Consider the following 24281-nt stretch of genomic DNA (forward strand, 5'->3'; position numbering starts at 1 on the left):
ATCACGGAACATCAATACTGACAGAGCTGCTAATGGACTGCATTCAATGCGCTCCTTTGGAATTGATGCATCTCGTCTTCCTTGGGGTCGCTAGGAAGCTTGTGGTTTGGGGGCCCCCTCTCAGTTTGTCTGGGCCCGTCGGATAGCAGAGAGATTTAATTCTACAAAGAACCTGGCTATGGCGAGCTACATACCAGCAGAGTTTGCTCGCAAGCCGAGAAGCTTTGACGAGAAAGATAGATGGAAGGCAACAGAATACCGCCTTTTGCTCCTTTACACTGGCCCTGTCGTGCTTGAATCCTGTCTACCAGATGAGGCCTACAAGAATTTCTTGACACTGCATGGTGCTGTGGCTATCTTGACCCATCCTGTTTTGTGCGAAGTGCACTCTGACTATGCCGAGTGTCTCCTCAGTCACTTTGTGAAATCATTTGCCAGACTGTACGGTAGTGACCAGGTATCATATAATGTGCATTGCTTCCTGCATCTCGCTGCTGATGCTCGTGTTCATGGACCCCTTGACTCATTCTCTGCCTTTCTGTTTGAAAATTATATGCAAGCAATTAAAAAGATGCTAAGGAAGCCAGAGTTTCCCTTGCACCAGTTGTACAACAGAATGATGGAAGGACAAATTTGCACGGGCCCTAGTTCTGAGCAGCCTCTATCTAGCTTTGAGTTTTCTGGAGAACACGTGAAAGGAGCTCTTCCTGTCGAGTGCAAGCCTCCACAGTACAGCAGGCTAAACTTCCCAACATTCTCATTGAGTTTGAAGTGTGGTGACAACTGCTGTCTTGTGGATGAGGACATATTGTCCTCATTGATAACTTCGCATTTCTCAAGTCGTCCACAGCCTTGCATCATTGGAAAGGTGTACCGTTCAAAGGCATCACTCTACACAAGCCCATTTGTTTCAGGTCTCTCCACTCTGAAGTGCTGGCCTATTACAAATGTAAAAAAAGTTTGTGAGAATGCCGTACCATGAGAAGTATGTCACAATGCCACTAATTCACTTGTGATCCAAATGCCTGCCCCCCTCAGAGTAACCTTTGCATTCTTTTTTCATGTCTTGGCTTTGCTGCCCTTTAATATTACCAGATGAAATTTGAGTTACATTTTATCTCTATGCTTAATGGTCTACCAATGTCATCATATCAAATGCAATTGCATGCATTGTGTTGCCTGATTTTCATGCACCAACTTCGGCTATTTACGCTTAAAACTAAAGTAAAAATTTAAAATGCAGTGCATTGTCATTGTTCACCTTAGGAGTTCTGAGCTGCTTCAGTATTTTCAGATGCAATATGCGATTGTGGAATTTAGTGGGGAGGACCTCGTCGAGCTTGTCCCAGTGTCCTGGATCAGTGGGGACATGTGCAAACGGCCACCTCAAACAAGCGATGTGTCAAAGATGATCAAAAAGGCCTGTGACCCAGAAAAGGACTGGAAGGAATACAAAGTAGACCTGAAAGGATTGTTTGGTGAGTGAGCATTGTGAAACTACATGCTAATACATTTATTTTAGTGCAACTTGTAGCACATTAGATGTAAATTAACTTGTGAAAAGACTATAGTCGGTGACAGGTTAAGAATGCAGTAGAAGCGCCACCTCCAGTGCGGGCTTTCAAAGCTTGGCAACACCAGTGTGCACGTGTAGCCATAGCACGGTGGAAGGTAATGAGCACATTTGAGAGCTGCAGTGATGTGATTGGCCTAAGCCATCTTGGAGCACCTTTCGGCGCAGCCAAAACAGTGTTTTGGAGCAGCAAATGTGACCTTTGGAGCAGCCAGAACAGTGTTTTGGAGCAGCAAAAGTGGCTTTTGGAGCAACCAAGAAAATGTTTTGAAGCAGCAAAAGTGACTTTTAAGGCAAAATATTCTTAGAAAAAAAATTTTCCTTTTAACGAAGGGCTCTTCGTGCTTTGTTGTGTTCTGATGCGTCTTGTTGCAACGGAACTCGCTGCTTGTATTTTTAGTGCTGAGACATCCTACAAATGTACAGTGCTGTATGCATTGCCAAACAATTCCCAAAAACCGCTGGCCACCATTTTACTGGTTCCCGACGTGCCACATTTGCGGCCAAAGTAAGCAAACGTAAAACAATGAATTTGCAAGCGTCTCGGCTGGTGCCTCTGTCATGCAATCACGTTCGCATTCACTTGAGGGCGACTTCGGCAGGCTTGCAGTTGCGCGTGCTTTGTCGCGTGAACGTAGACAACGGCTGTTTGATCGAAACCGAGACCATGCCACTCTGCTCCGTCGCAGACTGATTCCCAAAATTGTGTGCAAAATGTAACTGTCGGGCATACGACACAAAAACGTCCAGCGGCGCGTGCTTGCCCGGCCGCCAAACAAGGTGCAAGCTGAACACGTACAAAAAGAAAGAACCTGAGCACATCGATGCAATACATCGCGAGCCAGGGTCAGAAAGTTCTTGGAGCGCTTTGTGCAATGACTGAGCTCGAGACAAACAAGCGCGATGTGCGGGTTCAGCGTTCATACACTGCCTTTTTTGTTTTAGCTCTCTTCTCTTCATCAACTTTCCTTCATGGCAGATTTTTCATGTTGAGGTCCCTCTCGAAAGGAAGCCCACCGAGAGAAACTTACGTAATCAATACTTCGTCACAGCAGTCTTTGAGGTAAAGAGGGATTTTTGTAGTAACGTATGATTTAAATAAGAACAGGAATGTTGATGAACATGCAGCCGTACTCAGTTTCGTTTTAGAAAGCGCCATATCTGCACCGACATGGGGACGGCAACACCCGACGTCGCACGACCACGGTGACTGGAAGGCAGGGACGATATATAGTTTTCCCACGGCCATTGTTTTCATGAGCGAGTTGCCTCAGCTCACAAAGTAACTTCCACCACACAAAAACGTGGTTTCATTTCACAGCATGACGGGATGGCAGGTACCCGGCACGGTATCGTCGGAGCGTCTGCACACACTCGCGTCTTTCATTGAAAATATTTAAACAAAAGACCCGAGAAGAGACCCACGAGCAGAGGTCGGCATTTTAGGTCGCCCTCACTCACCGTCGCCCTCACAGCCACACTCACCTAAGCCCCTCACTCACCCCCACCATCACAGCTACACTCACCTTCAGCCCCTCACAGTCACACTCACGTTCAGCCCTTCACTCACCCTCACTGAACCTCACGCCCCTCACGCACTCACCGCCCTCACGGTCCTCACCGCCCCTCACTCACTCATGGCCCTCACGCCACTCACCGCCCTCACGGCCCTAACTCGCCTCACGGCCCTCACGGCCCTCACACACTCATATCCCTCACGCCACTCACCGCCCTCACGGCCCTCACGCCACTCACCGCCCTCACGCCACTCACCGCCCTTGCGGCCCTCACACCCCTCACGCACTGATGGCCCTCACGCCACTCAGGCCAGCTTCAGATGGGGCAAATTCGCCCAGAAACTTTACGTCGCAACACCAGCAACACGGGCCGCCCGCGATCACACGCAGCAACCAATTGCTGCAATTTGCCATCGTCATCATAAAATTTTATTTTTCTTGCACTATTTAGACACAATTACGCGTTATAAACGTGTTTTTATGCATTTAAATCTCGTTAAGAATACTAATGCACCTTTCTGAAACAGTTTATTTCCAAAAAAACGATAGATTTCAAACGAGAACCAAGTCTTTCAGTGTCATCATCACCAGCACGCGGTATCACGTGAAAATTTTGCGTCCCTGATTGGATGCAGCTGCTTCAAACGCATTCGAATTGCTCCGAATTGCTTGCTTATTTCGAGCCGGACCCGACCTCAGCAATTCGTGTCGATCTAGGGAAAACTAGAGAACAACCCGCCATTAACACCAAAATTGCTGAGAAAGATGCTTGATCTGAAGGGGGCCTCACGCACTCACCGCACTCATGGCCCTCACACACCTCATGCGCTCACCGCCCTCACGCCTCTCATGCCACTCACTGCCCTCACGCACTCATGGCCCTCACACCCCTCACGCACTCACCGCCCTCACACCTCTCACGCACTCATGGCCCTCACGCCACTCACTGCCCTCACGCACTCATGGCCCTCATACCCCTTACCGCCCTCACCGCCCTCACCGCCCTCAGGGCCCTCACGGCCCTCACGGCCCTCACAGCCCTCACTCGCCCTCACACTCATGAATTTTCCTGGTTCAGAAACTCACTCACCCTCACCTCACCTGTGAAGATGAGGGTGAGTGAGGGCCCTCATGAGTGAGGTTTGCCGAGATATGCCCACGAGAGCGCGTGACGTGAGATGGCGGGAAAACCATGCAAGACAGGATGCATGGTACTCTGTGTAGGGCGGCCGCTTGCACCACACAACCCACGCATGCTCAATTACGGTACTCAGTGTAGTTTCGGTTTTGAAAGGCAACCTAAATTGGTTCTTTGGCGCAGGCTTGGCGCAGATTACCCATATTTTGGCAAAATGTAGCAGGATGTAGCAGGGTTAGCTCTTTGGCGCAGTTTGGTGCAATTGGCGCAGCAATCACATCACTGGAGCTGGAGACCAAAAAGTGTCTCCAACGACCACCCAAGGTTGAATCGAATCAAAACAAATCGAAAACAGCAGACGGAAAATGTCGTCCTTACCGCGAGCAGCTCCTGCACAGCATTCATTCATATTGGAAGGGAGGTGACGTAACTTCTTCTAAACAGGTGCTTTATTGGCTCTGGCAACCCAGGCCTTTGGCCCAGGGACCATTGTAAGATGAAACATGGTGTAGCCCGGGTTCTTTGCTGTGCATCATGGAACAGTGATACATGAATGCGTTCTGGTACGATGCTCATCCAGGAAACGGGCCGGGGTGGGGATTCATACTCAAGATCCAGTGAGCTTTTGATCCACGTGCTTTGAGCCGCGACGCGCCAGCACCGCCCTGATCTTCCACAGGAATGCCTCAGTACTAATAGTTGCATATTTTACACAATTTCAGAACCCAGCTAAAAATTATCATTAGATCCAATTGGAATTCTAACTGGTTTTAATTGGAACCAATCGGTTTTAGTGGGTTCCAATTGGAAGTACACTGGCCAATGGGTCTCACCAGTTGGAAAAAATTTTCCAGTTGGAAACTTAATGGGTTTCAAATGGTTCCCGTTGGTTCCCATTGGTTCCCATTACAGTGACCTATTGGTTGTCCGAAAACCTAACTGGTACCAATTGGAATTCTAATTTTCGACTGGGAAACCTACGCACAAGGTCGACAAAAGCTCGATCAGTCTCAATATACCTCCGACTTGGAGTCTGGCCACGAGATAAAAAAAAGGAGGCGGCACCGGCCTGTGACAAGTTAGTGGCGCCCCCCTCCAGTCCGCCCGTCTGCGGCCGCCTGGCAACATTGTTCACCGCGCCAATAAACGCCGTTGAGCGTACGCCGCTCTGGGCAGACATCGTCCACCCTCAACCAGGCTGCGTGTCGTCTCTTCTCGGCGGGTGCTTCGGCCCCCTTCGTCCACGTTCAAGAAAGATCGTGACACTGGCGACGAGGATGGGATCCGCCGGATGCTGGTTCCGCCGTACCACCCCGCTTCCAATGGTGCGGCCGAGCAAGTGGTCCAGACCATCAAGGGCAAGCTCAAGAAGAGCCAGCCCGGGGATTTCCGAACGCAGGTGGCCCGGGTACTGTTCCAGTACAGGACCACGCCCCATGAGGTCACTGGCCGTGCCCCCTGCGAGCTTCTGCTGGGCCGGATGGTCAAGACCCCCCTGGACGTCTTCCATCCAGACCTCCGGTCCACGGCGCTCCTAAAGCAGCTGAAGCAGAAGCTGGCTGCTGATCGAGGGTGCCGTTCCGGGCCTTTGCCGGAGCCGGGAGCGTCGGTGTACGCCAGGAACTTCCGTCCTGGCCCACCCTGGTCTGCCAGGCGTGTGGTTTCACCAGCGAGCGCCTCATCGCTGCTCGTCCGCATGCCCGACGGGACCACCTGGCACCGGCACGCCGACCATGTCAGGCCTCGCCTCGGGACCTGGCTTCCACCCTCGGCCGTCTCTTCAGAGGACCAGCCTGCAGGGGGCCCAACAACAGCACCAGTAGCGGCCAGCGGAGCGCCATCCACCCCGGAGGCGACAAGTGTCGCCAGTCCTGTGGCACCAGTTGGACCGGTGCCACACCCAAATCCAGTCCCTGCGGCTCCACTGGGTGGAGCGCAACCTGTATAGGCAGCGCCCGGCGTTGCCACACCTGGCCCGTCGACTCCAGGGCCCAGGCGGAGTACGCGGCAGCGAAGGCCACCTGACCGGTACTCGCCGGGGTGATCTTCACCATCGACAGGCCGGGACTTTGCACGACCAGACGCCGAGATGGTGTCGGCCGTGTGCATTGTGTTTAGTTTTGTTTAATAACAAACAAACTGGGGGGGAGGAGTGTGACAAGTTAGTGGCGCCCCCCTCCAGTCCGCCCGTCTGCGGCCGCCTGGCTCGGCGGGCAACATTGTTCACCGTGCCAATAAACGCCGTTGAGCGTACGCCGCTCCGGGCAGACATCGTCCACCCTCAACCAGGCTGCGTGTCGTCTCTTCTCGGCGGGTGCTTCGGCCCCCTTCGTCCACGTTCGAGAAAGATCGTGACACGGCCTGCCCGGTTTGATGACTTTAGTTCTGATGATGATGACCTGGAGTCACCTACACCTCCTCCAAACTTTGGAATAGGTGTAATGAGAACAAGTGAGCTGCCTTCAAGAGATTTTTAAGTGTGCAAAACTCGTTTGTAATGATGGCTTTCAAAAACCGTTCTTGCTTCTAGGAACAGCGCTGGACGAAGTGGAGCAACCACCATCCGTGAGCTACGAACAGCCTCCAGAAATTTGTTCACCACAACCGCACCGCCGCACCTAGGGCACTGAAGGAGTGACTGCCGCTTCTAAGCACATTCCTCATTATGAATCGGCTGGTATGCTACATTTTCATCAGCTTGTTTAAACGGAGACGTAGAAGCTATAAGCTTTCATTAAATGTTGGCACACTTGAAAGCTGCAATAGCAAAACTGCCAAACCCAAGTGATGTTCTTTTGGTCTGAAATTCGTAAAATGTGAGTTTTAAAGTTAGTGTCAGCCTGTGAACAATCAATGTCTAGTAGTCCATACATTAGCTGCATGTATTGGTAATAGAGGTAGTCTTTGTTAAAGAAATATCAGCTTCACTATTCCTTTCAAATTGTTATTTTGCTGTATTATCTCAGGTCCCTCTGGACTGCAACGCAAGAGCCATCACTCGTCGTCAAATGCTGGTATGCTTTCATTGAGCAACCTATTGATTTTATCAGGTTATACAGTTCCATCACTTTGTATACATAAATTCTTTATTGCTTACTATTATAGGATCCTCTTCAAACGGCTCTATCAGCCTAAGCAGCTGCAGGGTACTTCTGCCAGCAAGCGGTATGTTGATAAATAAATAAGGAGTTTTCTATCTACTATCTTAAGTGTTACCTACTGCAGGCTGTGTCCAACTTGGTTACATATAGACCGATCTCATCCCCCAGTTTCGCTACGCCGCCGCTGCCGCGATGTGTCGTGGGAACTTTAGTCTTTCTGCACGTACGACAACCTCGCTGAAGCTTTGCATGCGCAGAACACGAGAGAGAACAAGCTGTGTCGTGCACTGCCGGCTGCCTCCTGAGAGCTAAAGTTATGGCGGCATCATGCATGCGCCGAACGTTTGGTGCAATCGGTCTATTCTCAATATCCAGTTGCCCATCAGCATTTAAGTAAATATAATCAGTTTGTACACATGAAATACAATCAGTTCGTACAGATAATTCTAGTAAGATTGTTTTTCTAGACTTCCAGCGTCAAGTTCTACGGAGGCTGGAGGTGATCCAGCTGCTCCAGCAACAGCAGGGAGAACAACTTGCCATTTTAACGCAGCAGTCAGGAAGGGACGCCGCTATAGCTGCTCGACTTGTGTCTGGGCCATTTCATACCATGAACTCAGAGCTTTTGATAGCAGTCTGGTTGGTGACACAAAGCAAGCTTTTGTAAGTATGAAGCATTTGCCTAAAGCATCTTCAGGCGAAACAGGAAACATGTGTTCCCTAAGCACGGAAACATTTGGATCAATGTCTATTTCCAGGTCAATGAGCTGTCTCAAATTGGCGGGGATCATGTCCTTAAAGCCACCAGAAGAATCTTGGTGTACCTAATGGCAGATGAGTTGGCTGCAAAGTTTTCGTGGCTTGGCAGGAAAGGGAAAACAAACTTCAGCAAATTTACGATGGCGAGCTGCATCGTAGGTAAGTAGGCAGCATAGATGCTCATGCTAACTCGAAACTTGACAAACATTCACGGCGTAATTTAGTAGCTTTTTTAGACATACTCTTCCTTCACGCATTGATCGAGTGACTATTTGCATGTTTCAGATGTCGTGAGCGCTGCACATCCTGCTGGTAAATTCTGCGTAGAAGCTAGAATCAAATCCTGGCTTGTGCATGCACCGGACAGAATTAAACAGAAAGAAGCAAACAATGTAGAAGCAAATGATGACTGAAGTGTAAGTAGACTTCTTTTGTTGAGATAACTACGAGTCTGTTATAACAAACCACATCTGCTGATTATGCCCAGTGCATGGTTTGCTGTCACCCAACACATTGTGGGGACGTCCTGTATGGTACCCAACGCATGATTTGCTGGCACCCAATACATTGTGGGGACGTCCTGTATGCTCCTGGAAAACATCCTTGCTCCCACCGCACAATACAGAAAAAAGAAAAATTGCATTTGCTTGCCTGTTTTTGCCTATGTTGCATCAGTTGCAGTGTTAAGACAAAGTGTGATCCACCAAACAGACAGTTGGCTGATAAATTTTCTGGCCGAAGGCATGCGCTTTGATCGAGCACAGCAACCCTGCTGTACTTCGGTACAGCATGCCAAGGAGTTACTGAACCAAACTGTTTCTTGGATCAGTCAATAGCTTGTAGAACTACGAAAAGGAAACGGGATGGCCAATCGAGTCCTACAGGTGTCCTTCCTTATCCCCTTTTTGTGCTCGTTTCTGTAGCTTGCATGTAGGCCACTGCTACCATTAAAAACAAAAATTGCAGAACTTAAAACACAAATTTTGTGGTCCAATGAAAATGTCAAACCAGTTTCCATTACCTCTACTAATCTGCCTGAAGCTTTTTTTTTAAAGCAGGCAGCTTTTGCAGCGACAAACACCAGCATGATACAGATGCTTCTTAGGAACATTTGATTGTGGCGCACATTCAGCGACTCTCTATTCACATATTCTAGATTTGTGAGTGCCGCATATATCAGCAGGAAGTCCTGCTAATTCCTTCACAAGGGACAAGGTAATATCACTTGTGCACATCATCCTCAATCAAATGGACTCGCAGAGGGCATTACTACAAATCAGTAATGATGTTTTTCGTGAATTTGAGCTGGATACCTTGCAAAGGCTTCTTTATAACTATCAATAAACAGACCTATGCTCCATTTCAGCATAACTTACGTGAATGGTAAAAGCTGCAAATTCAGTGAGCTAATCATAGCGTCAAAGCGAGGCATGTGACAGCACAGCACAGAAGTGAACAAAATCATTCTCACCTTGGCACTCAACTTATACAGTCTCTTGTTTTTGCAGCAAGGTACACCCAGTGTGATGGGCAAAAGAAAAATTACTCACTCTGAAATAAAACTTGGGTAGAATTTGATATTTTTGCGTCTGTGCTTTTCTATAAATTGGACATTATTAAAGCTTATTAAGGATGTGTGAAATGTTTGGCAGGATATTTCATAATTCTTTTTCGGGTTTATTTTGCCCAAGAATTTCATCATGGATGCGGCGCTATCCAATTATCCTAAACTAGTATTTACCTGGGTTGTAAGGTATGGTGAAATGTACCTATTCTAACATCAAGGTAATTTAAGTGGTTTCCACCATGATCTTAACTGAATTCCTGGTAATGAACCCATGAAAATAGATTACTTGGGATATTCTGCAAAACATAACTCCCTCAATTAACAGTATTGTCATATACAGGGTGTTCATTATTTTTTACAGAATTAAAAAAAAAAACTTTTAAAATCTACACTTGCAGCTTGTGCAGATGAGTTATATGCCAGGCAGACATTAGATGAGGCTTAATACCCAGAATAATAAACTGACTAAAAGTTGCTAATGAACTTTCTAATAATGGCTTTACGGTTCATGTTGCAATTGAAATGTCCAGTGAATGTCCTAAAAATATCCTACAATATACGTTTGGACGATATATAGACATCATATGGGGCACCTTTATGACCAATTCTGGAGATCCATTGGACATCATTTGTTGCTGTGCGAATATCCATAGGGGTTTCTGAAGCTCCGATTCTGACATCCCTGGAAGATCCATGGGATATTTGTGGTTCTCTGGGACCCCCTCCCTCTTCCGCTCCACACACACACACACAGCATATCGAAAACAACATTACGCGAAATTGATACGCAGTTTGGGCCGGGGTTTCAGTTAGAAACTATTGTTGGCTAAAACATCCACATAATTTATATTTCTTTCTTTGATCACGTTAACTGCGAAAATAAACGAAAAAAATGCTCCAAGCACCTCCGCGTTTTTTTAGTTTTTTTTTTTAGCACAGAAGTGTTCGATAGTCGTTTGTCAATCCAATTTGTCCGGCCAGCCGCCGTTTACTTCCGTGTTTTCCGCGTGTATGTGTTAAGTTGTGTGCGTGGTAGTCTTAATCTCCGGCTTTTTGTCATGGTGGAGTAAGGGCTTGTATCGTTAGAGAAAGAACACTCATATGATGTACTAAAAAAATGAACTTCATTAGTAGCCCCTCCGGCAAAGACCTCACTGAAGAAGATCAAGTTCAAATCCGCTGGCGGGACAAGGGACTTTCGAAGCAACGTTAATCGCCATATCAGGTAAGCTCCGAGAGTCATTGTGAGTGTTGACATGCTTCTCATCGCTGATGTGCCACGTGCAAAGCGCAACTTCGTCATTTGTCAAGCATAGGTACAAACGCACTGCTAGGGTAACCCTTAGCACGAACCCTACGCCACAGGGAGCCCTGCATCATGCTCTAGCCGCCCTTTTGAGGACGCTTCTCCTTCAATTAACGGAGACAATACCTTGTGACAGAGAAGACACCCCGGGGCTCTGTAGAACTATCACCCAAGTGTTAGTGTAGACGTGTGTGTTTGTTTGAAATTATTTGCATGTGTTTGTGTCTTCTTTTTTCTTCTGTAACATAGTGCCATCCTGTTGGTGCCAGGCACACTAGTCGTGTGTATGGGTGCAATGCCTTTCCCTGCTCACCGGCACATTGAGCGGCACCGTAAATTAGGAGCAATAAATATTATCGCTGTATTCACTGGATGCCATATTGGTGCTTTACGTTCACACCGAGTGCACAAAAAACATATCCCTTTTGCCTCCAAAGTATGATCATTTAGGTTGCATGCAATGCACATGGTGGAAACATGTGCGAGCATATATATATATGTCTTGCATCTACATAACATGATGATGTCTAACACTGGCTACCACCATGGTGGTGGTTGAGTCGATGGCCATTTGCAACGAGTGCCAAGGTAAGCTGTGCCGTGCTCGGCTGTAGGAATTGCTACGTATCTCAACAATCATTTCATTAACATGCCCCGTGACAAAGTAGACGTTACGTTAGAGAAAGCACGCGCGGCAGAGAAGGCATGTGGCCGCGCATTACTGAGTTTGCAGGACGTATTTCATAGAGGCGAGCGACAAAACTTTTCTACCATTAATGTTTACATTTGTGCACGACTTTGCATCAACTTTGCCCGTTCATGATGTAGATGCCATTTGCCTTTCGTTTCATCACTCTGTTTGCACGCTTCGAATGCGCTTTTGGGGCTCCCTGCCGAGTAAAGGCAAGAGTGTCGTGCAGGGAGCCCGGCCAGATGAGGATCGGTCAGCGCGGACTGTGTGCACAATCGCCGAGACGCCGTCACCAGGACATCGGCTTGTGCCGTCCGTGACACGGAAACCTTTGCAAGGAGTATGCAGGCGAGCTGGTTAGGAAACATCATAATATAAACCCTGAGACAATGAGGGTCATCTTGTTCGCTATTTTATGTCTCCTTGTCTAAGGGTTTAGATTATGGTGATAATCTTGCGTTGTTTACCAGTACTTCGCAAAAGCGTAACAATTTTGCTACAAGCGGCTTGTAGAGCCGCTCGTCAAATTTTGGGGTGCAATGAGACTTTTTTTTTTTTGCCCACACAACGACACTTAGGGTCAAAAGAAACAGGATGATGGTTTATCAACATGGCATGCCATAGGACTTAAGCGTGAAATTATGTAAAATTGAATCTCCCTATATACCTTTCCAACGGCAGTCCTGAGCAAAGCGACTTACAGTGCACGGCCCTTGCTTTTCGAGTGAACATCAGTTTTGCCGAACTTCGCTGGGCTGTGGTTTTCCGGTCGGTAAGCTGTAGCATCCTGCATAGGCAAAATTCTGGACACTGCCGCCACCTCAATTGCTGCATTTTTTGTAGTGCTTTTTATGGCGACTATATTTCCTCATAACCTCGAGATCTGAGAAAGCATTGTACCATACTTCAGAACATAACGAATGTATGCTAGTTTTGGCGAGTCTGAACACAACAGGTTGTATGTAACTAAAATGTTTAATTTTATGCAGATTTTTCACAGCCCCCACGTCAATCAAAAAAGAAATTACCTGTCAAAAATATTTGACTGAACAGGATTGCTGAAAGGCTATCCTGTGTGGTACCTGCACAAAATGTGATGTTCAACAAGGCCCAGCAGTCGAACAACATATTTTTTTGGTACCACACGGTGCAGTGCTATCCGAATAGGGTTTATCGGAGGAAGATCTTGAATAACATAGCTTATCCAACTAATGGTGTCGACAAGTCACTTCATGACAATCGGGAGTAATCTGGGCTTGTTGTGGGGCACGTTTTCAGGAGAGCTTGCTTTTTGCACAGCAACAAAGCAAAGGGATGATTGCATCTGTTCTGCCGTCCTCCCCAACTTCATCAGCTATTTTTGTAGAAGACCAAAAACACTCTCCAGAAATTATCTGAGTGGAATTAGTCCCCAAAGAACAAACCGCATCCAATCATTTTTTTTCCCGTTTTTTCCGAAGACCAAATGGGCTACGAGCCGTGGTTCTCGCAGTGCAAGATAGCACGTAAAGGGTAAGCAACCTGAACATGGCTATAGAGTAAAACTTTCAAAAGAGGCCAGCAAACTGAGAATGCACGTTGCAGGTGGAGAGTCGTGCTAAGCAGGTTTCCATAGCCCAAAAGGCTGATAAAACAATTCTGGCTGATAGGGGTTGCGAGAATCACAAAATGGCAATGGTCGGAGAGCTCCTTTTGGTAGTGTCAGTAGTGCAGCATCCCTTTGAACTGATGTATAGTGCTGTATAAAAGTGTGTCATGAGTGCAACGTGCACTACAGGCTACTTGAAGAGAGGAAGGGAAAGGCTGTGCCTGCATTTTAGAGTTAACTTGGTGAAGTGGTGGTACTCTCTTATTGGCTGGGCTGGTGTCATAATGCTGTTCATAAAGTTTGAATGCAGTATCATACTTTGTTTCTTAAGCTGTGAGTGAGATGAGATGTGGTAAATGATCTCTACATTTCAAATTCACTATTTCTCTTTCACCCTGCATAGATCCAACTGTGTCTGACATTGGAATTGAGAAGAGCATAATTTGTAAGTGGTAAACTGTAAGAAGATTGTTTATTTCAGAGACCAAGCACCAGCTGATCGATAAAATGGAACACATAATTACCCGTCAAAACCAGACGGCCACAACAAACGGCATCAAAGAAAAATGTATGGTATATTTTACATTCAGTGAGATTATCTATTACTCAGCTGAAATTAAGAGGTTGCAGTTTCTTGGATTACTTAGACGGAGTGGACGTAGTGCATGTACCTCATGATTCTCCTGCATGCATAATACTTCTCTCCTTTAGAAAGGAAGAATGCAACAAAAGCGGCAAGGGCAGCAGCTCCTTTCCGCCATATAAGCACAAGAAACGAACCCCAGGAAAAAGAATGCGGAATTAAAAAAAAAGGTGGCAGACTTGCGTGCAGAATTGAAGAACCACCGAAGTAAGCTTTTATTCTTTTCACAACTTTGTTCAGTTCAATTTCATCTTTTAAAGAATAGACCAACATTTCCAGCCAGTTTGGTTATGCCAACACTGCCACAATACCATCGAGAAAATTTCAACTTTCTGCACGTGCTACAGCCTTGCTGGAGCTCCACGTGTGCAGAGCCTGAGACGGCTCGTGCCGTTTGGGGCACTGGCACCTGCCGCCTTTGAACAAAAAACATGGCGGCTCCACGCGTGCGCCATTAACGCTTAGTGAAATTGTTCTATTGGGCATGCCTCTTCTTCAAATAGTTGAAATAGATTTGCTCCCCTTATTCTAGTAGAATCTTGACCTGCTAAACAAGAAGCCAACCCTGAACATGGACAGGTTTAGTGTGAAAGTTAGACATCCTGCGTTTTCTTGGTTTGTCAAGATTTTATTTCTTAGTACAAATACCAAATTCAGAACATTTCCTATGAGCTCAGAATACATTTGTTTTAAAGTAGATTCGCCATGAGTGTTTGAGCAGCGTTACGGTGGTTTGTAGTATGAGGTAAATTTGATATTACCTACATAAGTCGAATACAAGTACACCGCCATATTCGATTTTGAAGTGCACCACCTGCACTTTTCTGCTTTATAGTTCAGGTTAGTACAGGTAAATCAAGTGTGCCTTATATTCAATGCTACAATAAAAAATCAAATGACTAAAACAAGCCTCCTCTGGTTACTCAGGTTATAGAATGGAATAATTGGTATTGGAATGATTGGATGTAATCCGGTATGCAGCCGCACATTTACCTGTGGAGCATTGTTTTTTTATTCTAAATATCGAGGATGGCCTCTCTTTGCACCTGCCTGCTGTGCGGTTCTACATGGTACCACAGTCCGCTTCTTCAATGGTCATTTATTGCAGCCTTCGAAAAGGCAGGAGGACGACACTTTTTTTTTTTTTTCCGAAAAGGCAGGAGTGTGACAGCAGCGCCAATTGTGCCATTTTGATACAAACCCAATTTTCTGCGCCTAGTTGCACCAAAAACGCAAAATCGGTCAAAATTGCGCCACACTGCGCCAAAGAAACTTAAAATCCAACAAGTTTGTGGCGATGCTAGATTTAGCAGAAAACGAGAGCTCGGTTGGGAACAGTCAATCTCGTCGCAGAGTACACGTCACGGGTACAGGGTGCAGTGATGTGATTGGCCTAAGCCGTTTTGGAGCACTTTTCGGAGCAGCCAAAACGGTGTTTTGGAGCAGCAAAAGTGGCCTTTGGAGCAGCCAAAACAGTTCTTTGGAGCAGCCAAAACAGTGCTTTGGAGCAGCACAAGTGGCTTTTGAAGCAGATATTCTAATAAAAATAAAAATATTTGTTTTAAGTGGTGAACAAAGGAAGGGCACTTTTCTCGCTGCAAAAACAAATTATGGTCAAGCTCGACAACCTGGGAGTCTTTCAACATGTAACTGAAATGCCAATGACATGATACATTTTGCAATGATTCAGCTAAATGACACATATTATGCACCTTCTATAAATAAATAAGAACAAAACTGCACATAATAAAATTTATTTGAAAATGATCAGCTTAGTAGTAAATATCATAGCAGCACTAAGTAGGCTGACTAGTTATATAATACAATAAAGGAAAGCAGTCTCCGACTGATGAAACACGTAACTACTGCAGAGCAATGCGAAATGTTACACAAGACAAAGGTGGATTACGAGACTTAACGATTGCTTTCCATTTCATTTTTCAAAACTTTCTGCAAGGCTGCTCCAAGCCTCGCTTTGCCTTCGGCTAGTAATGAATATCAACTTTCAATGTCTCCAAAGAGACATCCCATAAGTGTACAGTGCTGTAGGCGTTGCCGAGCAATTCCGAAAAGCCGCAATTGCCGCCGTTTTACTGGTTTCTGAAGTGCCAGATTTTCGTCAAAAGTAAGCAAACGTAAAACAATGAATCGCAAGCGTGCCGGCTCTTGCCTCTGTCGTGCAATCATGTTCGCATGCACATGAGGGCAACTTTGTCAGGCTCGCAGCTGCACGTGCTTCGTCGTGCGAGCGGAGATGGCTGTTCGACTGAAACAATGCCACTGCGCTCCGTTGCCAACTGGTTCCCAAAACTATATGCAAAACGTAACTGTCCAGCATACGACAAAAAAGTCCAGCGGCACGTGCTTGTAAGGTGGGCAGGCAGGGTACATGCTAAACACACACAGAAAGAGAAGCTGAGCGCATCGAGGCAAGACATCGCGAGCCACGGTCAAACAGTTTTTGGATCGCTTTGTGCAACGACTGAACCCGAGACAAACAAGCGCGCTGTACGGGTCCAGCGTGCATACATCGCCTTTTTTGTTTCAGCTCACTTCTCTTCACCAACTTTGTTTGGCGGGATTTTTCACGTACGGGGTCCCTCTCGAAAGAAAGCCTACCGAGAGAAACCTAGGTAATCAATGCTTTGACACAGCAAACGGAGTTAATGAGAGATTCTTGTAGTACCGTGTGATTTTTGTGGAAACCACGTGTTTCCCGTCTCCCTATCTAGGCCTAGCACAAGCAGGCCGTGGGAGTGTTATGGCGACGTCATCCCGGATAAGAGGGTAAGGCCGCATTCCTCCAAGAGGGCGTGTCTTCCCTCGCCCTTTTGGGTGAAAGTGCCTCCGGTGCACCCATCGGAAGTGATTGTGGACGCGGCCCATCTGCGGGATAAGCCACACTACCTACCCTGGGCGCGTCCACTTTCCACTGGCTAGATAAGCGGCCGCGAACGGCGGCCCCGGACTCTCGTCGGGGAAGGCTCTGGGCCACGGAGCCTCGTTCTTTTTGGAGCTTTCCCCTCTCCGCGAATCTGCCTATTACGGCAGCGTGGGCCCCCTCCAGGTGAATCTGTCTAATGCGACAGCGCCGACATTTTTTCTGTTCTTTTCTTTTATTAGTTTGGCCGACGGGCACAGCGTGGTGGCACAACAGCCGAATAAACCCGCTTCTTGGGTATCTTTGTGTTTTGGAGAGAATCCTCTTCTTGGAGTCCACGGCAGCCTCCGGACAGACCCGGCCGTAGCAGTCCTCAACATCGAACTACGGAGTGGGATCGACCTCGTGGTGCAGTAAGGCAAGTCGAATCCCACATTTTAAAAGCAGGAATGTTGATGAACATGCGGCAGTCCTTACATTTCAGTTTAGAAAGCACCACATCTGCAGCGACATGGGGACGGCAACACCCTACGTTGCGCAACCATCGTGACTGGCAGGCAGAGACCAAATATAGTTTTCCCACAACCGTTGTTTTCAGGAGCGAGTGCTTCAAGCCACAAAGTAACTCCCGCCGCGCAAAAACGCGGTTTCGTTTCACAGTATGACGGCATGGCTAGCCTGATACCCGGTACGCTACTGTCGGTGCATCCACAAATGCCTGCGTCTACCGTTGAAATTTTTTTTTAAACACGCGAGACGACGAAAGCGTCAAAAGAGAGATGGCGGGAAAAACCAATGGGAAAAACCATGCAAGACCGAATGGACCATTGATGAAAAGTACTTTGTGTCGGGCGGCCGCTTGCACCACCTAGCTCACGCATGCTCAATTGTGGTACTCAGTTTAGTTTCGGTTTTGAAAGGAGACCAAAATTGGTCCTTTGGCGCAGGCTTGGCGCGAATTACCCATAATTTGACAAAATGTAGCAGGATGTAGCAGGGTTAGCTGCTTGGCGCAGTTTGGCGCAATTGGCACAGCAATCACATCACTGAGGGTGGCGCAAGCAACCACTATCGGTGCGCTATCACGGTCTCACTGTCTGGACGGGGGTACGACGCACAGGAGATATCAAGATGAGCAAGTATTTGTTTCATATTGAGAGTATAACTTTTCTGAAAAGTGCTATTGGGTGCCTCCATTGTGTAATTGTTCATTCGTGTCCATAATCTTGTCGTCAAAATGAACGGTGCCATCGCCGTGAGTACTTTTGGTTATCATGCACGGGCTTCCAGTGCATGAACAATCAAATGAATCGGTGACACACCCATATTTAGCATACATGTGCTGCTCATAATTTTTCTACCACTTCACCTTGTAACTCCCTTTGTGGGGAGTTTTTTCTATGTGCACATGCTTTCTACGAGCATCCGATCAATGCCTGGTTGTAGTGAAGTGTGCTTCCCTGTTCATGATCTCGAATCACTGCTTTAAAAGGTTTTGCACTACAGTACTGCTCTGGCATACTGACCATTTTTAATTAAGGGGGGACATGGTCTGGGAGGGTCAACTTTTGAACCATTGTCTCAAAGTGATTCAAACTTTCAGGGTGAACTGAACCCCATTAGGATTGGTGACATCTAAAGTTTCAGTCTTATAGGCCAATTCTACAACATACTATGCTTAACAAGCTTCAGAAAAAGGTTACTTTATTAGGAAATGTATTTCAAAAAAATAATAATTGCAATCCAAAAAATGTTTGGTTTAATGTGAAGTAGAATACCCACAGTGCAAGTTAAGATAAAAATTAATTGTAGAAAGTGCAATTCTAGAGAAAAACAATAACACCCAAAAAGAGCAAACGATTTTAACAAATTTCTGAGTTTTAAAATATTCAGTTTTTGTCATTAAGAATTTAGCTTTTTCAGATTATGAGTACCTTAACTTGTTCCTCAGGAAATTTCAGTCAAGGACACCACTGAATGAAATCTTTGCACTTTCAAAATGTCCAATGATACATTTCCTCGTACCACATTTCCTGCCAAAAAGTGAAACTGATAAAAATGCATTTGAAGTTTCAACTTTAGGTTCTTTCTTTTCTGTGAGTTCGAGGTAGGCAAAATTCACCTGGTGCATTGTTAGCACCTTCCTCTTCGAGACTTCCCTGTTCCCCTGGCATAGTTACCAGTTTGTGTCATTTGTAGGCTAGCTAACGTTTGTAGCAGGCATTTGTTGACAAATAAACTGGCAAGAACTAAGAGGCAAATCATACTAAGGAAGAGCAGCAAAGCAGGAATATGGTCTGAAGTGGAAGATACTGTGAAAGGGTGTTACTGAAGATGACACAATATCATGTCACCGGGCAGGGCCACTCGTAAACCCTGTTTCGGGTCTCAACCAATAAGATTGCTCATACCAAATTTTCAGAATTTTTTCTGTTTGGATGTATTGGGTCCTCCTAGCCATTGATTCTTGTAAACTTGGAAAGCTTCTACGAGCTAAATCTAGAGTAAATGGCACTTCCAATGAGGGTGAGATGTTGTGGCTAGGTTAAATGAGTATGAAGCAGCGCTCAATAAAAAACGCAAAAAGCTTGCTCCCTGCTGACTCGGAGGGCTGCCGACATGTCAAAAATCATTTATTCTGAGATAAATCCTGCGTGTTTATAAATGAAAGTTTCTGAAACCATTCTTTGGAAGTTAATAAGCATAAACATATCATTTTTGAAAAAAATGTTTTTCTCTGAAAATTTTGAATTCCGAGGCCATGTCCCCCCTTAAGTCCTTATGATGAAAATAAACTAAGCATAATTTCTTCTTGGTTTAAACTGAAAACACTGACCCCTATCCCTGTAACGATTTATACCCTTTCGTTTGAATAATTTGATGTTGAACTCTAATTTTCTTTCTTTCAGCATATCAGTTTGTTACTGGCTTTTGCAAAACTGTACAGTTACGAAACTTATGAAGGAGTGATGATGGCTGCTTAAAGGGAAAGTGAAGAGTTTCTTCAGAAAAAAAGAGAGAGTTTTCCTGAAGACGTAACCAAACGCAAGAAAACACTAAAAACCCACTGAAGATAGCAGGAGCGGATATTCCGAAATCTCTGGATATGACGTCACACTCCAGGAAGGAGGATCTTCAGCGATACTTTGAAAATGATTTTCTGGAGCCTCTGAGCACCAAATTGAAAAATAATCTCGACATTTGTGATCCTGGAGGCCAAATGAAGTCGATTTAAGTGTTTATCCTCAAATAAAGAACGGCTTCAGTTTTCCTTTAAGTATGAGTGTGTGAAAGAAGAAAATTTAGCTTGAGAAGCAAGTGCCATGCTGATGCAGCTATTGGTACCGAAGCTTTGGCACCATCTGTTCTAGTAACAGAATAATAAGTATCACTTAAAAAATGCTCAGGAATAAATGTCTGGCACCTCTTTTCTCCCTACTGTGCTTTAATTACTCTCCGATTTATTGCATTGAAATGTATATATGTATGTGTATATATATTATATATATATATATATGTGTGTGTGTGTGTGTTTTCATTTTAGCTTTCTTTTTTTAAATTAGAGACAGCGGAGAAGCTGGTGAGGCACTTCAAGTGCCAGAACTGCGGCAGTAGGGTTCCTGTCATGCCTGAAGATAGGAACCCTTCTGATGAAGATGTAACTAGAAGTTAAATTCTGCCTACTTTGAATAGACAAGGGTTATACCCTGGGTACACAGGAAGCCTTAACTGTACCGTAGGACTCAGAGGTTGGTGACTGAAAGCACCGCATAAAACAGTTTCTTAACATGTCATGCTAACATTAACAACAGAGGTACATGAAGGTGCTGGATCTTGTGTATCAAATTTTTAATGAACCTACCCGAGTGAAAAGTTAGAAATTAATAACCTGGCAGTACCTACTTAAGGCATCAGCCTGTTACTCCTTTGTAAGACAGTAGGACACATATGTCCCACCTGTGAGAATTGGTTCAATCGAGTCTCTTCGGGTTCGTGGGACACCGGCGTCCCATTTCCTCCGTTAGCGCCATCTATGAATGTCAAATGCAACTTTTCCTCAGTTTTCTTTTTCTTCACGAGGCGGCGGAACGTTGAAAACATGTACTTGCTTTTACCATCGGTTTTTGAAACACGGATGCTTAGGTGCCCATTTTTCGGAAGACACTTCCTTGGTTCCCGAATGTCATCTAAGTCGCCCTTTACGTTCTACGTTTTCCTAAGCATGTAAGGAGTAGGTGAATAAAGTATTAGCACGTTTTAGATGGCACATGGGTTTATATTGTTAACGATGTACAAGCAGGTGTGAATTCGTTAGGCTTAGCAACAATCGTTTTCCAGCCAATGTTATTAGGTGGCTCGTCATTCCTGCTGTTGTGATACTTTTTGTTTCTAATAGCTGCCAGAGCTTCCATCTAATGTCAGAACATCTATTAGTGCTTTTTCTTTATAGAAAAAAGAAAACTCACTGACGAGGATGCTTTAATTAGAACTGTTTCTTAGCCTTCCGGACGACTCGGCGAGTGACGCGTTTGGCGACTCGGATGACGATTTACAAATGCCATCAATATCAGCTTGGGCTTCAGCAGAGTCATCAGAAAGCGATGATATGAACGAACAAGCAACGAAGAGGCCAAAAAAGACGTACAGCGAGAATGACGTAACAAGAGGACGCATGCCCAGCCTGAAGCAGATACTGTACTAGTCAAAACGGCGAATTCAATGGGATGCAATCACCGTTTATGGTATGGATACCTGGGTAACCTCAAGACATTCTTGAAAAGGTCACTGAAAAACCTCCAACATGCTCTCCTAACCCAAGCGCAGATAGCAGTGCATTTGACGCGTTAGCTCGTTCTTTCGATGAAAAATTGTGGACAATATTTGTCATACTTGACAAATATTGCATTTGATCAGATGGTAAAGCGAACTGGGAGCCACTTTCAGTGAGCTGAAAGCCTACATAGGCATGCTCATTCTTATCAGTATTCATTCCTTGCCTCAAGTATACCTGTACTGGAGCTCAAATCAGCTCTTCATTGGGAAGAAAATCTCTCGCGTGATGGCTTTCAAGCGTTTTCAATAAATCACAGGCTGTTTGCACTTCAATGACAACACGCAGCAACCAGAGCGGACCCCGCCAGGATGCCTCAGGTGCTATAAACTGCGACCTCTTATCAAGGCCATCAACAAGAATTTCCGAAAAGCATATAGCCCATTCTTTCACGTCACAGTTGATGAATCTGATTCTTTTCAACGGTTGATCGGCAATAAAACAATACATTCCGATGAAACCGAAAATCAAACGGGGGTACAAACTCTGGAGCCTCGCCGACAGTGAGACTGGATATACCTCTGCCGATTAAAAGTACATCATTGACGCAACGGAGAAAGGCCCACTGATCAGACTCTTGGGGGACATGTCGTTCTCTCGCTGACGGAGAATATAGTGGAGGAAGGATCCCCAGTTTTTTTTTTTTCGGCAATTCTTTTTCGTAAACCAGAATGCTCCTGCAACTATGAGAACGAGAAGTGTTTGGCTGTGGCATATTCAGGACCAACAATCGAGACCTGGCCCCAGAAGTCAAAATTGACAACAAGCTTTCTCGTGGAGAGTACCTCTACCGATCAAAAGGGCCAGTGTCGGCTTACCAATGGCGAGACACAAAAAATGTGAACATGATGTCCAATTTTCATTACCCTGAAGAACAAGCTTTGATGAAAAGGAAGCGTCCCTGCGTAAGAGAAGATTCAGGTTATATGCCCGTTGTCAGTCAAGGACTACAACCACTGGATGGGGGGCGTAGCTAGACTGTTTCGATCAAAAACGCAATGCCTATCGATCGACGGTCCAAGAAGTGGTGGCATCGTATTCTTTACTTTCTTGTCGAAGCAGCAATTTACTAATTGTGCAACACATGGCGTTCCACAGCGACGACGATGTGGCCTTGCTTCACTTCAACGTGCTTCTCGGGCGACAACTGATGAAAAGGCAGACTTTCCGCACTGGCAGAAAGTCACAAGTAGATTTCCAAAGAAAACAAGGACGCCGCAGTGGGTCGTTGATCACTGGGGTGCCAAATGAAATTCGTCTTGAGGGAAGAGATCACTTTCCTGAGGAGAATGCCAAGAGGTGAAGGTGTCAGCGGTCCTTCACAAAGGGCAAGGAAGTCCGCACAATATTTTCGTGCTGCACTTGCGACGTCCCTTTGCGTGTTGGGTGCCTCTCCTCCTTTTAATCGTCCAAGTAAACTCAAATAGAGGGCACTCATCATTTTTTGTCATTGTCCCTCATGGGCAATGGAACATACGCTGTCCCACTTCAGTTTCTGGTGCTTAGAGGGTAGTGGGACATATGTGGTCCCACCAACTGTGCCTCTGAATTTTGTTGCAGAACTATGTAAATTGGCGAACCCCCACCCGTGGAGACGGGTGGGGTGGCCGCAAGGGGGCACGGGCCTATATAAAGGCTCTCCCTCTCAGAGGGGTCAGTCGTTGGGACGCCATCGGACTGCGCCGAATGAGACCATGTTTCACGAGTTGAGGATAGACCGAATTTTCCAAGTGTGGCAGATACGTCCTCGCCCATCACAGCTTTTAGCCAAACCCTTGTGTGCCTCGTCTTCTCATGCCTCCTAAGCCTGCCCTTGCTCCTCCCGCTGACGGCAGTGCCAGCGACGATGACCTGCAGGAGTAGGTTGACTTCCCTCCCAGTCGAAAATTCTCATTAGATTCCAATTACAATTTCCAATTGGTACCAGTTAGGTTTTCGGACAACCAATAGGTCACTGTAATGGGAACCAACGGGAACCATTTGAAACCCATTAAGTTTCCAACTGGAAAATTTTTTCCAACTGGTGAGACCCATTGGCCAGTGTACTTCCAATTGGAACCCACTAAAACCGATTGGTTCCAATTAAAACCAGTTAGAATTCCAATTGGATCTAATGATAATTTTTAGCTGGGCTACACTGTTTAACCAACATTCTCAGTGACTGGGGCAAGTCCTCGCCGACGACAGGGCATCGTCTATGCGAGATCTACAAACTCATTTAAGCGTGAACAACCTCGAGATGGCAGCTGCCGTCGCCGAGGCCCTCAGCCGATCTTCGGCAACTCCCGGAACAGCCCAGGCCGTCCAACCCCGTTGGACTTGCCGGAGGCCACTTCGCGCCCCCCTTCACTATAAACGCCCAGCCCGCCATCACCAGGGCCACAACCTCCGACGACATGGCTCAGAGTTCCAGCCCAGTGCCTCCACACAGCACGCCGCCGCTGGCTATGCCAGCAACTTCTCCAACCACTTCCCCCCCGGAAGGACCCCTACGACCCTGGGTTGTTCCTACCACCTAAGTCCTCCATCGCCACCCACACCGACCTTGGCTCTGCCCATCCCTCCTGACAGCGGGTCTTTACTGTCGCCGACCCTTTGCCTCGGCGCGATTTGGCAGAAACATTCCTTTTTGTCCAACAAGTCGCCCGACACAGTCAACACATCGGCAGAAGAGAAATCCAGGAAC

The 24281-nt window shown here is 46.2% G+C and overlaps 2 pseudogenes; both read left to right on the top strand.

Annotated features, from left to right (window-relative positions):
* The first annotated feature begins 1369 nt into the window (after positions 1-1369).
* LOC115323419 lies at positions 1370-8501 on the top strand (annotated as a pseudogene).
* A 1342-nt stretch (positions 8502-9843) lies between these two features.
* LOC115323424 lies at positions 9844-23000 on the top strand (annotated as a pseudogene).
* Positions 23001-24281: the final 1281 nt, after the last annotated feature.

Source organism: Ixodes scapularis, unplaced genomic scaffold (assembly GCF_016920785.2).
Source record: "Ixodes scapularis isolate PalLabHiFi unplaced genomic scaffold, ASM1692078v2 PGA_scaffold0__279_contigs__length_252992795, whole genome shotgun sequence".
NCBI classification, from domain to species: Eukaryota; Metazoa; Arthropoda; class Arachnida; order Ixodida; family Ixodidae; genus Ixodes; species Ixodes scapularis.